The sequence below is a fragment of the Magnolia sinica genome, chromosome 19, assembly GCF_029962835.1.
Source record: "Magnolia sinica isolate HGM2019 chromosome 19, MsV1, whole genome shotgun sequence".
Taxonomy (NCBI): Eukaryota; Viridiplantae; Streptophyta; class Magnoliopsida; order Magnoliales; family Magnoliaceae; genus Magnolia; species Magnolia sinica.
The window spans coordinates 17,301,673-17,316,630 of NC_080591.1; the positions used below are offsets into that span (position 1 = coordinate 17,301,673).

A 14,958-nucleotide genomic window follows, 5' to 3' on the forward strand; every position below is an offset into this window, starting at 1 on the left:
TTTGATGACTTGCCACCATACTATACGAGATATGCTACGCTGGTGACCAGTCTTTTGCATGGGTGATGAGCCCAAGTCCGATTGAATGAGCATTCCCAAGTCGATCTGCATTCATACATCCATGCATTTTAATAAGATTGCATCTTATTTGTTTTGGAATGTTTCATTGCTTTTTTTTTAAACTATGTTTGCTAAGGCGACGGTGTGAAATCTTGAGGGGAATTCACAGTAAGCTGGTCACTCATTCATCGAATATCCAACCGTACAAAGTATGCAGGTGTAGATGGAGAAGATGGCAGCACTGGCCTTGAGGGCACGACAGAGGAACATGAGGAAGGATATTATGATGATGAGCCGCAGCAGGAAGCGGCTGATTATTTTGAGCTTAACCAGTAGATTCAATATTCCTTTACAGTTGTTTGGTACTTTGGAACTTATAAATTTTGTAATTAAGGCCCCCAACTAAGTGGGTCAAATATTCGGATTTATATGATATTATCCTTGCTTGCTTATGCCATCGCACTCTGATTTTGGTATTTCGCTAGTTATCTGAATCACTAACACTTGGGTTTCTGGAACGGGTCTCGTACTCGGGTTCTGAAAACCAGGGCGTTACACGAACTTAGCCCCACCTTTTCTCCTACTAAAGGCCAAATTGAGAACTACCGACTCAAGTACCAAGACACTACCAAAGTGATCGAGGTACAAGAAAGGATAGAAAATCCGAGACTATGATATGAGTCTCTCCATGAGAATGAAGGAGCCACCTAGGAACGTAAGAGCAAAGGGAAAGGCCAACAGGAAGGCTATCATCTTCCATTCACACCACTCCAGCTCACAATTGTCGGAGTCTTACACCCAGAGACTCAGCCAGATACAATCCAGTCGAGTCACAACCATAGCCCCAATCTCTCATATTCCATCTCGCGAAGTCTCGACCACAGCCTCAATCTCTTTGATTCCTGAAATTACGTGGATTATCTACCACGTCGCGTGTGGAAGCTTGGTGGGGCTTAGAATTACGACTAAGTCTTAAAGGGGAAGTGAATAGGACCACTTCAAAATTATTTGCCTAATTAATATAATTTACCAATTAAAACTAATAAGAAAATTTAACAATTAAGCTTCCAAGCCAAGTAGGTCCAATCACATAGAATACAATAATTGTAACAATTAAGCGACTAGTTTTTTAGAGATAATGAGTTTGTGTGTGCTTACAAGTTAAGTGTCTAACATTTAATCCAATTCAAGCATTTATATGACTTAACTAATCAAATACATAAGTATGAATGGAATTTTGCTCAAATAATAATCACACATAGAAGCATATATAGTGGTTTGGTTTCCCTACTCCACTCCGGGTGAACGCACTTAATTTCCTTGAGTGTATCGGTATTCACTATCTTAGGAGTTTTCAATAGGTTTACCCCTAACCTTTACAAGCGTACACTCCCATCAGAGACCTTCACAAGGACTTGATGCATGTACACTCCCATGTTGGAGGAAAATGTTTCCACCTATGTCGGTGGCTCTCATAAGAGACTTTATTTACTTTCGATCAGCTAACCAACAACTACTAGCGGTCCTAACCCAATGCATTACGTACACTCACATCAGAGGCTCCCTATAAAGACTAACACGTACACACCCATGTCCAATGAATTCAGCCATACACAAGATCCTAGGTCCTACACAAAAGACTAGGTCCTACATAAGAACTTATTCGAGTTTGGGTCATAAATTCTCACACTCAATCATACACAAGGAAATGGTGTATGGAGTCTAAAATTGACAACCTTGTCAGATTGAGTCCCGTTAATGCGCCATCTTGAGATGTTTTTCCACTGCTCTCCTGTACTTAAATCAGCTTCTTAATTGCTCCCATATTTGTTGATGCCGATGGTTCAACTCCACAAATAAACATATTGCCTACGATGCTCTGATGAGGTGACCAAGGTGATGGGAGGAAGGTGGAATCTCTTACATATGACCTCTCAAGTAAATAACATATGGGAGATGCGTAACAAATATTTAGCCATGGATTAATGTTTTGGACGAGCATGTGTAGCAAGAATATCAGCATTTGTTAAATTCAAATGCACAATGTTTGGAAGGCAAGACAATTGATATTAGCCACGTGCCTTTTGATTGCTAGATAGATGCATGCATCCCTTCTAGACTATACATGTATGATGTGCTTATTTCCAAATAGATGCATGCATCCCTTTGAGCCTATACATGTATGATGTGTTTACTTCGATGCAAGAATGAGAACTTTCTTAGTCATAAGAAAATCTAGACATGTAAAACATGATTCAGAAGCATCCAACTATTCACTATATCAACAAAAGAGGTGCACTCTTGCAAACATTACCATACCTGGTTTTGCTTAAAATAGTTTGGTAGGAAATTGTGCTCCTGTAACACCCCATACTTTTCAGTACTCGGGTGTTACCATGAGAACCTAACTTAGTATAGATGCAATCCCGATTTATGTGAACATTCACACACTCTGGCCTAAATCCAACCGTTAATGGTGATCTTCATCCGTATACCAACCTATCCATCTGTTAAATTCTCAAGATGAGTCATCACGTCATTCTAAAACTACACCACATGCCACAAATATGATATCTTAAGTCACACCATCCACCATTCGTTGCATCCTTAATAACCTAGAGGATGAATCACACTTACAACGTACAAGCTGACTAATCAACCCTTAAACCACCATTAAGTTCTCTATAGAATTAACTAGGAATCCATGTGGAACTTAAATATCAAATCTAGAGACGATATGACTGTTAGATCAGTAAAAATCCATCCATCATCAGCCTTACAAATGGGCGTGGATGATACATGACTAGACTATAAGAATTAGCCCTTAGATCCAACCATCGAGGTTGTAGAGCAACTACGAGATTCGAGATCTACCGTCCACTACATCCTTGATGACCCAACGATCAATCCACACCTAAAACCATGCAATCCAACTAATAAATACTTAGGAAACCGTCTAATCCCACCTAAGTTTCCCTTAAGAACCCTAAGTGTCACGAATGACCGAGTTAAAAATTGATCCAACGCTAAATTAATCGTTACCAACCATAAACTAGTGCATCCATCTGTTGATTTTCGATATGGACCATCACACCACCAAGTGGACCTACTTTTGGGATTTTAATCTCATTTATAAATAAATCAAGTCATTCATTATCAATGTTCAACTCTGTATCATAAGATCCATCGTTCTTAATAGCCAGAAGGTCAAGCTATACGATCCAACTTAAATTTGACCAATGGGATAATGTTGGTCCAAAGAACGAGCCATCCATCCATTGTGTTCCAAAACGAGTCATCACATTACTCCAAAACCTATTTCAATCATCTCATTAGACAAATCAAATCATTAATTGGGCCCTCGGAACCACTCAGGATCATATCTAGAATCGAATGGTCGAAAAGGTTATAAACCCCACTATTAGCACCCACATGGACGACCATAGGACTCACAGAACTCTTAATCAACAATTGGAATCGATCTGACCGTCGGATTGGTAAAGATCTATGGTTAAAACATATAACTACTTGATATGGCCCACCTAAGCCTTGGATTTACCTCTTCCTTTGAGCTGGGCCTTAATGTGAGCCACCAAGATGAATGAACGGGGTGGATTGATCAAGATCATCATTGTGGACCCCATACAATTGTGGTCGCATACTTAAGATGCGTGCACCTGCAGTGCACCAGACCTCAGACGAGGTCAAACGAGCGCTGACCCGCGCTCATCCGAAAAAGGAGAATTTCTCCTTCCTTTCCACCTAGCAGAAGCCGAAACAACACCGTCCGTTCTCACCGTTTGTGGCCCACCATCAAAAAACACCTCGACAATCTGATCTGTCCATCTTGTAGGGGACTTAAAACCTACCAAGACCATGCTCAACCCACTTGTTGGATCACACACGTGCGCCCACAAACGTAGGTGCAAGAGGGTTGTGCGTAACCATGTTTCCAAAAACGGAAAGAATTCCGTTCCTTCGCTTTTCCATGCTGGCGATCCACATGAAACCTCTTCATGTGATCCCAGCCCTCCACCTCAGCAAATCCCAACCCTTCAAAGTAGGGCTTCCTCAACTTTTGCTTGTGCTTTAACCCGCCGCTGTTGTTTAAGCTTAATCGTTGAAATATGCTAACAGTCATTCATTTGATGGGTCCCACAGTGTTATTTAGTCCTATCCACACCGTCCATTCGCCGCTGATCGTCGGATCAGCCCTCCGATGATGACCCACCATTAATGGCCGGGTCATCTTCTCCGTTGGCTGAAATACCCACCGGCTTTCAATGGGCCCTGTTTGTTGATCTGAACCGTCCATTAGGTGGACTAGGATCTCATAGGATCAATCCCAATGTCCGATGAGGGCCATGCAGACAAGGGGCATTAATCCATTCATATGATCGGGTTGCTCGAATTAGAGCCAACTGTGTAACTAACCAAGATTAGTGGGGTCGGGAGCATTAACAAACTGATTAAAATAGCCCTACTTAAGTTCTCTTCAGCTAGGGCTACCATCCGAAATGAATAAAAGAAAAAGGAAAAAAAATTGAGAGACGGTGAGAACGCCGCTGCCGCACTGTATCAGCTCGTCCCAAGTCTAGACGTGTCTGGCCGATTTGTCTTAGCCTAGGGATCGCGGGACGCCGCACAAGAAGAAAATGGAGAAAAAGAAAGAAGGGAGGAAGAAAGAAAACGAGAGAGAGAGAGAGAGAGAGAGAGGACGCTGTCCTCATTCTTCTTCTTCTCCGCTGCTGTCATAACTCACACCGAGTTTTGGGTGCCTGAGCGGAGTTCTGACTCGATCTAGTTCCCTCCAAAGGAAGAAGAAGAAGGTAGTGAGAGAGAGAGGGAGTGGTGCCGCTGGGTTGCTGCCCAAGTCTCGACCCACTGACTCGCTGTGAGTCAGCCTTGTGAGATCGGTTTGGGTTCGATCCAGACCCATTGCTGGACATTCCAACAATGGGGGAAAAAAAAAAAGGAGAAGAGAGTGAGACAGAGGGCGTGTTGTGGGTGCGTTGAGCTGGGCCAACTCAGTAACTGAGTCTGGCTCGAACCGAGTGAATGGGTTGTTCTGAACTAGGTTGTTGTTCAACTGACCCAATTGTTGTTACTGCTGAGCCTGGTTCAAGCTTAAGGAGTTGCTAGACGTTCCAGCAATAGGGGTTGCGGGAAGGAGAAAGCAAGGGAGAGAGAGGTAGCTGAGTCCCGGTTCGGCTAAGTTGCTGGACGAGTTCAGCCACATTGTTTGGCAAGAAGAAGAGGGAAAAGAGAAAGGAAGAAAGGAAAAAGGGAGAAGAGGGAGATTCGGGCTATTGGTACACATGTCGAGTCAACTTGGTTAGGCTATTGGGCCGACTTGGCAAAGCTATGTGTGTGGAGCTGAGTTGACCTAGTTCGGGTTGAGTTGGTTCAAGACAGGGTATGCAAACTAAGACGACTTAACTCAGTTTACCAAGGTATGCCTAGCTCCTTCATTTTAGGGTTCTAATATTATTCTGAATGAAAATAATCTATTCGTAAATCTTCTTGTGGGATGTAGGGATTGTAAGCACTGCTCTAGAACCTCATAATCGGGCCGAGTTGTGTTGAGAATTAACATGCTTAAGAGATTGGAACTTCCCTCTGAACACTTGGAATCTTGGAACCTATACTCAAGGGTGAGGACTCACCTTTTAAGCTTCCCACTTAATTTCATCAATCTGGACATAGACGATGATATGATTCCTCTCCTTAAGTTATTTGCCTCATTATGTGAATATGCTAATTCGTTGCGCACCTGATTCCTATGTTAGATAATAAACAAATCTCTTTAACTACATCAAGCATAGATGATTGATGATAACATGCTATCTTTAGTTGTACATTGTTAATTAACTATATGTTTGCCATTTGTGATTGAGTGATGTAATGAATGAAACCTGTAATGAACTCACCATCTTACAGTTCATATTTGACTTAAGCGACTTGGATCGCACATCTGTCTTACATGGCTTGGATCACACTTTGCCTTACATGGCTTGGACCGCATATTTTTCCTATGTGGCTTGGATCGTTTATTTACCCTTTGTGGCCTTGATGGAACATTGGTGCCATTTTGTGGCTAGTTGATTCTCTCTTCATCTTGTGGTGTTCAATCGTATGGTGATTTCCGAGTGGAGCGAGTGTTCGCTTAGCAATTTCTTATCCATCTTGCAGTGTTCATGTACGATATAATTTTCGGGTGGAGTAGAGTTTTGTATATTGGTTTTTTAACCATCTTGCGGTATTCAGTCGTATTATGATTTCCTAGTGGAACCGGTTTTCGCTTAGCGATTTCCTAGCCATCTTGCGTTGTTCACGTACGATATGATTTTCAAGTGGTTTAGAGTTTGTATGTTACTTATCTCTTCATCTCGCGGTGTTTAGTCGTACTGTGATTTCCGGATGGAGCGGATGTTCGCTTAGCAATTTCCTAGCCATCTTGCGGTGTTCATGTACGATATGATTTCCATGTGAAGTAGAGGTTTGAAGCTTGATTTTCTAGTCATTTTATGGAGTTTGCAAGATTGATTATTTGACTATCTGGACACATCCCCTTTCATTGCGATTTCTATTACATTTCCTTAGTGTTGAGATTATGTTAACTAGCTTATTTCTGAATATAAGATTATGATTTTAAATTGCGCTGTTTAATATATCTCTTCTCATATATTGAAATTTACATTGGATTATGAATGATGAGTGCGTAATCTTAGAAGATATTCCTCACTGCAATAGTCATTGACGCTATCAGACCATATCAGTTGATGCAGGTGTAGAGCGAGGCGATACTAGTCACTGGGTTGCTAAAGCAGGTCAGGTAGCTGAGGAGCTAGATGGGGTCTCTGTGGCCCATATTGAGCTCCACCATTAGATGATAGATTTTTGTTTTTAAATTAATGAACTTTGCTATTTGAGGGATGCATAAGTCGTGTATGGATGCTACATTTGGAATTTTGTGATGATCAAAATGTTTTTATTCAATGCATGGTTTACTCTAGCTACGTTGCTGTTAACTCTGATTAATGATAAGCGGTTCAAATTTACACTGAATCTTATATGCTAACACTCAGGTTTTTGGTGAACGAGTCATATACTCGGGTTCCAAAAACCAGGTGTTACAGCTCTCCAATCAAAATTTACCTCCTCTTGGTGTCTTAAGATCCGTAATCAATTTAAGCAAAGTACTCTTCCCACATCCATTTGGGCCAATGACGGAAATTTTCTCCCCTCCCAATCGTAAGGTTTGCTTTATCAAAAAGCACTTGGTGCATGGATGTGCAAGTAAGATGATGATTGAACACAAAAGGCCCCAATCATAAAATGAAATGCCATAGTAATTAAATAAATTTGTATCACATAACAAAATTACACACCTTGTCATCATATCCAAATTCTAGATTCTTAATCATTACTACATATCTTCCAATTGTTCCATGCGCAGGAAACCTGACCTTATTTGTTTCCGTTGAAATGGCTTTTCAACTTGGTCCTTGTCTTGAAGTTTTTCCAGCTTCTGTCATAACAAAAGTTTCCTAGAGACTGTTAAAATGGTTTGTTTAAAGCTATGAAATGCTTGCAAGTTACACCAAGAATTGTATTGAATAGGTCAAAACCTCAAAATAATTAAAGATGCAAACAGAACAACCAACCATGACATAAAAATATGAATTATAAAAGATGGATACTTTGACACAAAGGTAAATTTAATGAAAATCATCTCATCCAACAGGTATATGCTGGCCTAAGTGATAACTTTTTAAGTTACTATAGATGTTGAAAAATGTTAGGAAGGCCTAATGGGGCCTTCACTGGTGGTTGGAAAATATTATTGTTCAATGTCGTCGTACAAGAGAAAAAAAGACAGGCGTCTAGATCTTAGTATATGAAATAAAACAAAGATGTTGAAACTTAAGCTGCATTAAGAGTAGAGAATAAGAGTAGAGAAAAATAATTTGTGATTTGGATTTCCTTTTCTGTATGGGAAAAATTTTATCCAAAAACAGAAATGCATTACAAAAGGAGCAAAGAGTGAAGAGTGATCAATAGTGAGTGACCTTTTTCATCACTCCCTCACAAGTGAATCTTGGTATGTTCCCCCTAGTTGGATTGGGCAAACTAAGCACAAGTCAATCAGCTTCCTGAGTGATGCATTAGGGTTCCAACTCATCCCAAACAACCAAATCCTCGATGGCCCTAGCCATCTTGCAATGGAGGAAAATATGGGTCCATCTCATCATCAGAAAGCACCAAAACGGGAGAAATCTGTCTTTTTGCGTTCCTGAAAGCAAGGATTTAATTGGTTATTTGCCACCCAATTGAATACTTGAAGCCCAGTGGGAATGATATGACCCCCACAAGGATGGGAACCCCCATAGAGCAAATAACTTGGAAAGAAGGACTTGAATGAAAAATCTCCTTCCGCAGTTCACTTCCAGAATTTTTTTATTCTTCCAAGCTTGTTTTGATGAACGCCTCATTTAACTTGCTGAGGATCTTGTAATTTACCACGAAAAAGTAGTTTTGATTTTGGAATTTCATCTCTTATAAAATTCTTCCCAAATTGGGGCTCTGTGTTGTATTGCAAAGAAAGAGCTCTTAGAGCTTGTTTCATGACTTCTGGAATTCAACAGAAAGTAGAAATACAAAAATCACAAATTTCATTTCTTGTGGCCTTAGCCAAATGCAGCCTAAAGGTGAAAAGAATAATCCATAACAGTTCTAGTTCCTAAACTATCATGGAAGGATGGTACATGGGGAGAAGCAGATCTAACACACCTTTTCTGCACTGGACGCACGGCCAGCATCGGCTACAGCACCTAACCTGTTTATTATGTCTTTCGTCTACTCAATTTGGTTCTGCTGCTTCTCCCATGCTGCATTTTGAGCTTCTATCCATGCCGCTTTTGCTAATATATATTCAGAATAATTCCCATCATGTCCTTGATACTCCCATATCTGTTTCCACAATTTTTGTACACAGCTGATCAAGGAAAGCTCTTTCATTAGATATTCTGACCATAGGAACATCCTGCTTGTTAACGTAACCCTCAAGCCACTCAATTGTATCTAGATCAAGGTGATTGGTAGGCTCATCCAGAAGGAGTAAATCGGGTTCCTGCAAATGAACAAATACAGTCAGCACTCAACAGTCAGTTTTGTGCACCAATCCAACATGCAGATGAGGAAACACTAGGTGCTTGCCTTGGCATCTTTTTACTTGGTTTCCTCCTCCTAGGAAGCAAGATTACCAGTTAGTAATATATATATATATATATATATAAGCCACAAGAAATCAGGAATGATAACATGCAGCTCGTCATAGAAGTTCTATGTAGCTACATGTGATGATTGGGAATGTTGATCTGATGGGCCATTACATGGGTAAGACCATATCCCAACAGGAAAGGGGATTGGTCTGTGGTAGTTATCCTATATTGGGATGCAAAAGAAACAATCCACATTCAACTAGAAAATTATGACTTGTATTAGGGCTTATGGCCCATTTACATGGTGGCCACCAAATCAACAACCCTGATCGCCACCATTTGCCACGTGTACTGTGACAAGGGAGCTGACAGAACTTCCGTGATAACAGCTGCATATCCACATTCCTTGGGCCACAAAACATGGTCCAAAGTGTCTTTTGTATCAGACTCTCATTAAGTAGCTAAGCATTGATCCAACTAGAGATGTAAAATGGGTGGCAAGCATGGTATGAGACTAGAGGGATTCAAACTTTCAATCTCGTACACTGATCTTCAATGCAATTAGTTTCAGACTCCACCTAATGGATGGTCCAGATAGGTTATGTGGATGCCAACTAACCCAAATACCCTCCATCATTGACCTGTATATCCATCATATCAGGGAGGGTGACAATAAAGAAAAAGGAGAAAAAGAAAAGCTAATAATAAGGCTGAGAAATATTCATATTCTGAATTTCTGACTTAGAAAATCCCAAACTAAAAATTAAAAAATAAAAAATAAAAAAAATAAAAAAATAAAAAAACACTCCAGGATATGGAATAGCACGAGGCTAAACCAAATGGGGAAAACAGAGAAATGTCAATGAAGTGAAAACTGAAGTAAGCATTCGTGAAAAAAAAAAATCAACATGAAAATCCTGATTATACCTAACTGGCAAACCATTATAATGTAGAAATTAGAATTAGGCTATTTAGGGAAAAGATTAAGCAAGAAGTGCGCCTTGGATCTTGCAGGGATTATTTTCCTAATTATAGCCATGATTTCATATCCATAACCAAGTCACCTTAACAGGTTCTTCAGCAAGATGCACCTTGCAACTCAGAATTCAACTACTCTTAGTTTTCTGTTTCTGAATCTTACGGACACAAGATTCAATTTAAACCAATTGATTTAGTGCTACATGAGTTGCAACAAATAAAAATCTACTGAGTTTTGCCACTTGCACTGTGGAAAGGAAATTGGTACTTGGATTATCCAGACCATTCTGTAGTTCATTTTTTCCACCACAATCAAATACAGAACTGAGGGATCTTTTCTTTTATATGCATAGTGGAATAAATGGTTCATTTAAAAAAAAGGCAGATGCACAAGTTAAAACTAAAACTCACTCTCTAGATTTATTTATTTTTTCAGAAAAAAGGAAAAACATCATTGGTGCTTGAAGAAAGCTAAACATCAGTAACCTTGAGCTATATAGCTCACTCCCATATTTCAAAGTTCAGCACGAGAACTAAATCAAGAGCCAAGATAGACCAGGGTAAATCAAGCCAAAAACAACAGCTACATCCATCAATAAAAATGTACAGTTAATCATAACCATTAATATAGTAAGTAGTCTTGTAATGTATGGCATGTAACAGAGGGAAGAATCTGCACCCATGCTAGATAGAGCATATGCAAAACTGTTCATTTATCTAAAGACATGCCGTATGATCCTCGATAAAAGACAGCCTGTAAGCAAGATTAAACAATGCCAGAGTACCTGACGCTGTTGATGCAGGCCAGCAGAATCAGCATATCTTCCAGCTGGATCCTAGAGCACCAGATGCAAATAGAATCCTTCATCCATCCATTCCTATTCTCAGGTGGACAACACCACATGAAAACTATCCAATGGTCTTATTTCAACAAACAAGTGTCCACTAATCTGAGGTTACGATCGTTCAAACAATCTGATTTTTGGGTTGGGAACAAGCAACAGTGGGTTCCACAGTTTTGTTGGCCTCAGCCACATGGATAATTTCTTTGTGCATGTGGATCAACGAAATAAACTGCCTGACTATCATTTAACTCCTCAACCAGCTTGTGATTGTCACTGAATTTCTCTCAACTCAAATAACACCCACCCATCATGTCATATATGCAAAAATCCACTGTCCATTAGGTGCTCTTCTCAATTTTAGGCCCTCAGGACAGAAATTCAGCCAAATCCACATCTCAAGTGAGCCACGCCATATGAAACCATGGGGATGGGATGCCAACTATAGGTTTGTGTGTGAGGCCAGCATGGTATCTTTCGTCATACCAATTCATTAGGTGTAACTCACCAAGACGAATAGAAGACACAAAAGACCAGCCTGACGAATAGAAGACACAAAAGACCAGCCTGATCAAAACTTAGGTGATCCACACCGCATGGACTCAGGTTTTAGTAGCAATCTTAAACTGTTCCAATTGGTGTGGACCATCTGAGCTTCCCATTGGGCTGATATTTGCTTTCTACAGTTAACATAACGGTTCTCATGATACAAAGAAAATGCCTAAATCTCCACAAATCCTATTCACTAGAATCATCACAACCACATTTAAATGCCAAAACAACACCAACCATGAAAAGCTACAGTCAACAGAAAGACCAGTCCAAGTTCACAGTACTGCTGCCAACCCATCAACAACATTTATACACAGAAAACACATCATTACTTACCATTTACCAATGACCATTTGTTGATTATTCTCCTAATGCTGCTGGTAATTGAGGGGCGTCCTGAAAAGCATTATGTGGGGCTCAGGCCGATGGATTGCATAGTGGACCCAACCATAGCTCTGTTGGACACCCAACCACAGCTCAAGGAAAGAAAGAAAAGGTGCATATTGAAAGTTTGAAACCCTAATTGCTTCGAAATTTACCTCAGAGAGGAGCCGATTCTTCGACAGCAGTTTCACAACCTACAGCGGAAGAACGACATGCCTATAAATAAATAAATAAATAAAGACAGAATTAATTAAAAATTATTGAGACTTATCAAGATTTTGGAAAAAGAAAGGTTAATGAAAGAGGCATGTGCAGTGTACGGACATGTATTCATAGGTATCATCAATGTATTTCTCAGAGTATTGGATCTGACCCATTTCTTTTTTTCTTCAGTTGGGGATTTTTAGCTTTCACTGAATCTCTGAGAGAGAGAATTAGAAACCCTAGGTCTAATATGTGATCTGCGAATGAAAAATGCAAATTATACCCTGTGTAGAAAAACACCAATAAAGACCGTCATCTAAAAGTGATGGAATGCCGGAATATACCCTGTGTAGAAAAACACCAATAAAGACCGTCATCTTCTCGAATCTAGCGCCACCACTATAGAGGCTTTTACATCCCTCGATCTAAAATCCAAATTAACCATGAAGTGGCCCACTTGATAGGCGTGAGATTACCAGTTTTAAACAAGATCATACCTCGTGTTCAGAGATAGAAAACTAGATGAAAACTAGCCGTGACCTAACGTAAGAAGCCTTTGTAAGTTACGGAGCTTAAACCGACGCTTCTCTTATGCAACATGGATTCCAGAAGCCTTCTAAATGTTTTAAAACTCACCTTCAATGTAAGAATTGAATGGCACATCAAACAACAATCAAACGTGGGAGAAATCGAGAGAAAAAAGAAGTGAGGAATCACATTGTTTCCGCTGAATCAAGTCAGCGAATCAACCTGCATAGCCCAAGATCGAGTCAGGTCTAGTTTGGGGTCAATTCCGGTTCGGCAATCCTAGGAACCTTGCCAGGGAGGCCGTGGATCTAGCGAGTTCGAGAGAATAGCTGTGTAGGAGCGAACTTACATTGAATTACACCCAGTCGGCACTAAGCCATGCTGCGTCAGGCTGAGTCAAGTTAGTTTTGAGCCTGACTTAATAAGGTGAGTTGTTGCATACCTTTTCTCGCATCATAATCACTTGTCTTCCATTCAAATTTTAATTTATAAATTCGTTTAAATTAAAGAAAGCATCTATTCGCTCGTCATGGCATCTTGAATTCTCTTTTAGGTTGTCATCCTACATCCTGGTTGTTGGTCGACCCAAGGTGAATTTTTTGATGCAGTCGAATCAACTTTTAAGGATTGACCGTGACCATATTAACCTTCATGTTTGATGGAAATGGATTAGTGTTAATCAACATTACCTCTTTTTTCTTTTAAGAAAATTTTAACAATCCCCTATTAATATTGTCCTGGATAATGTTCTTAAAAACAACACACTTGTTAATAGAATGAGACTAAATTCTATGTCATTTGCAATATTCGATCTTTTTCAATTCTCCGACCGTCAGTATCTTATGATTAGCGAAAATTTTAATAAACTTCCTAGCCAACATTATATCAAAGATTTCATTGGCATGGGTAATATCAAATGTATGTCCTTTGAGCCTTTTGAGTTATCGGCGCGATCACTTCTGTTTTAACCAACACTGAATAGACAAATGGTTGTTTCGTTACTACTTCAGTATGTCCTGGCCGATGAATTCTTCTCACATGTTTCTTCTTAAAGAAGAATTTCGTACCGAGATACTTTTCTAGTTAAATCATAAATATCAGCAAACAACATTCTAATAAACTTTTTTACAGAGTTTGAATTCCAAACTATCTCGAACCAATTGTACAAATCCAATATCAATTGTGACTACTTTGTATTAGTTTTGGTTATTTTAAACTGAGTAATATAGTTTTCGAACGATTCTCCTGACAACTATTGAAAACATGCAAGGTCAACCATAGAAATTTCAATCTCTATAAAAGAACTAGGCGTGAAACTTTTCTTTCATTTCTTATCAATTCTAAACAGAATTTGCAACAAACTAAAGCATCAAGTAAAAGTTATTGTTGTTAAGGAATGACCAAACAATTGTAATTTGTGATAATCAAACACGTGTTTTATGGTCGATTGACAAGTGTCACTTGTGAATAGTGTAAAATTATGTCAATAATTTCTCGACAATGGATATTGTTGGTCGATCCATTCAGGACCTTGTTTATAATCAATAGGAGTGGTAGTTCGGTCATAATTTGACCTGCCACCTCCTAGACCACTTGAAATTTTTTGTAATGGTTCACATGGCAAGGCTTTGTCATTAGATGTGGGTCATGACCTATAGGGTACTGTTCCACATTATGAGGAATATTCCTAGGAAAAGGTTGCACCATACGTATTCTATGGTTCGTGACCTCGAAATAAAATTCATATTCTCCCATTTAAGTTGTCTAACCTCAGCAGGTTGAGGAATATTCTGCAGTTCCTGTACCAGAGGAGGACGGGTGTTGTAATATAGGTACTAGTGGTGATTTTGGTACTGGCAGTGCTGATACCAACTTTCTGACTGAACTAGCATCAACAGTTGGTTGAGCCAAAATTATTGAGGCACAACAGATGCTCTTTCGGCAAAAACAGCCATCATCCAATTCAAGCTCTCGATTTGACTGGTCATCCACCTGTTAAAAGTTTCAACCTAAATTCAAAATCACTCGGCCTGAACTCATGACTGTTCTACAATATGTTAAATCCTCACTTGCTTGTTGTATAGATCGTTCGACATTATCTCAAGAGGATCAATCCAGATAGAGATGCCATGTTCTGATTTGAATGATTGGGTGTCGGGTTTGGTAATATCTCAGGCACTGGCTGC

At 39.6% G+C, this 14,958-nt stretch overlaps 1 long non-coding RNA gene across 2 annotated transcripts; it reads right to left on the reverse strand.

Annotated features, from left to right (window-relative positions):
- Positions 1-7,385: 7,385 nt before the first annotated feature.
- Positions 7,386-13,204, reverse strand: LOC131235461 (uncharacterized). 2 transcript variants are annotated; one of them, XR_009166144.1, is made up of 4 exons: positions 12,962-13,204; positions 12,000-12,111; positions 8,854-11,016; positions 7,386-7,591 (listed from the first exon to the last, which is right to left on the reverse strand). It is a non-coding gene; the product is annotated as an uncharacterized LOC131235461 (long non-coding RNA). The 2 variants fall into 2 exon arrangements; XR_009166145.1 differs by having other exon boundaries at positions 8,854-9,925; positions 11,993-12,111.
- Between the last annotated feature and the right edge of the window lie 1,754 nt (positions 13,205-14,958).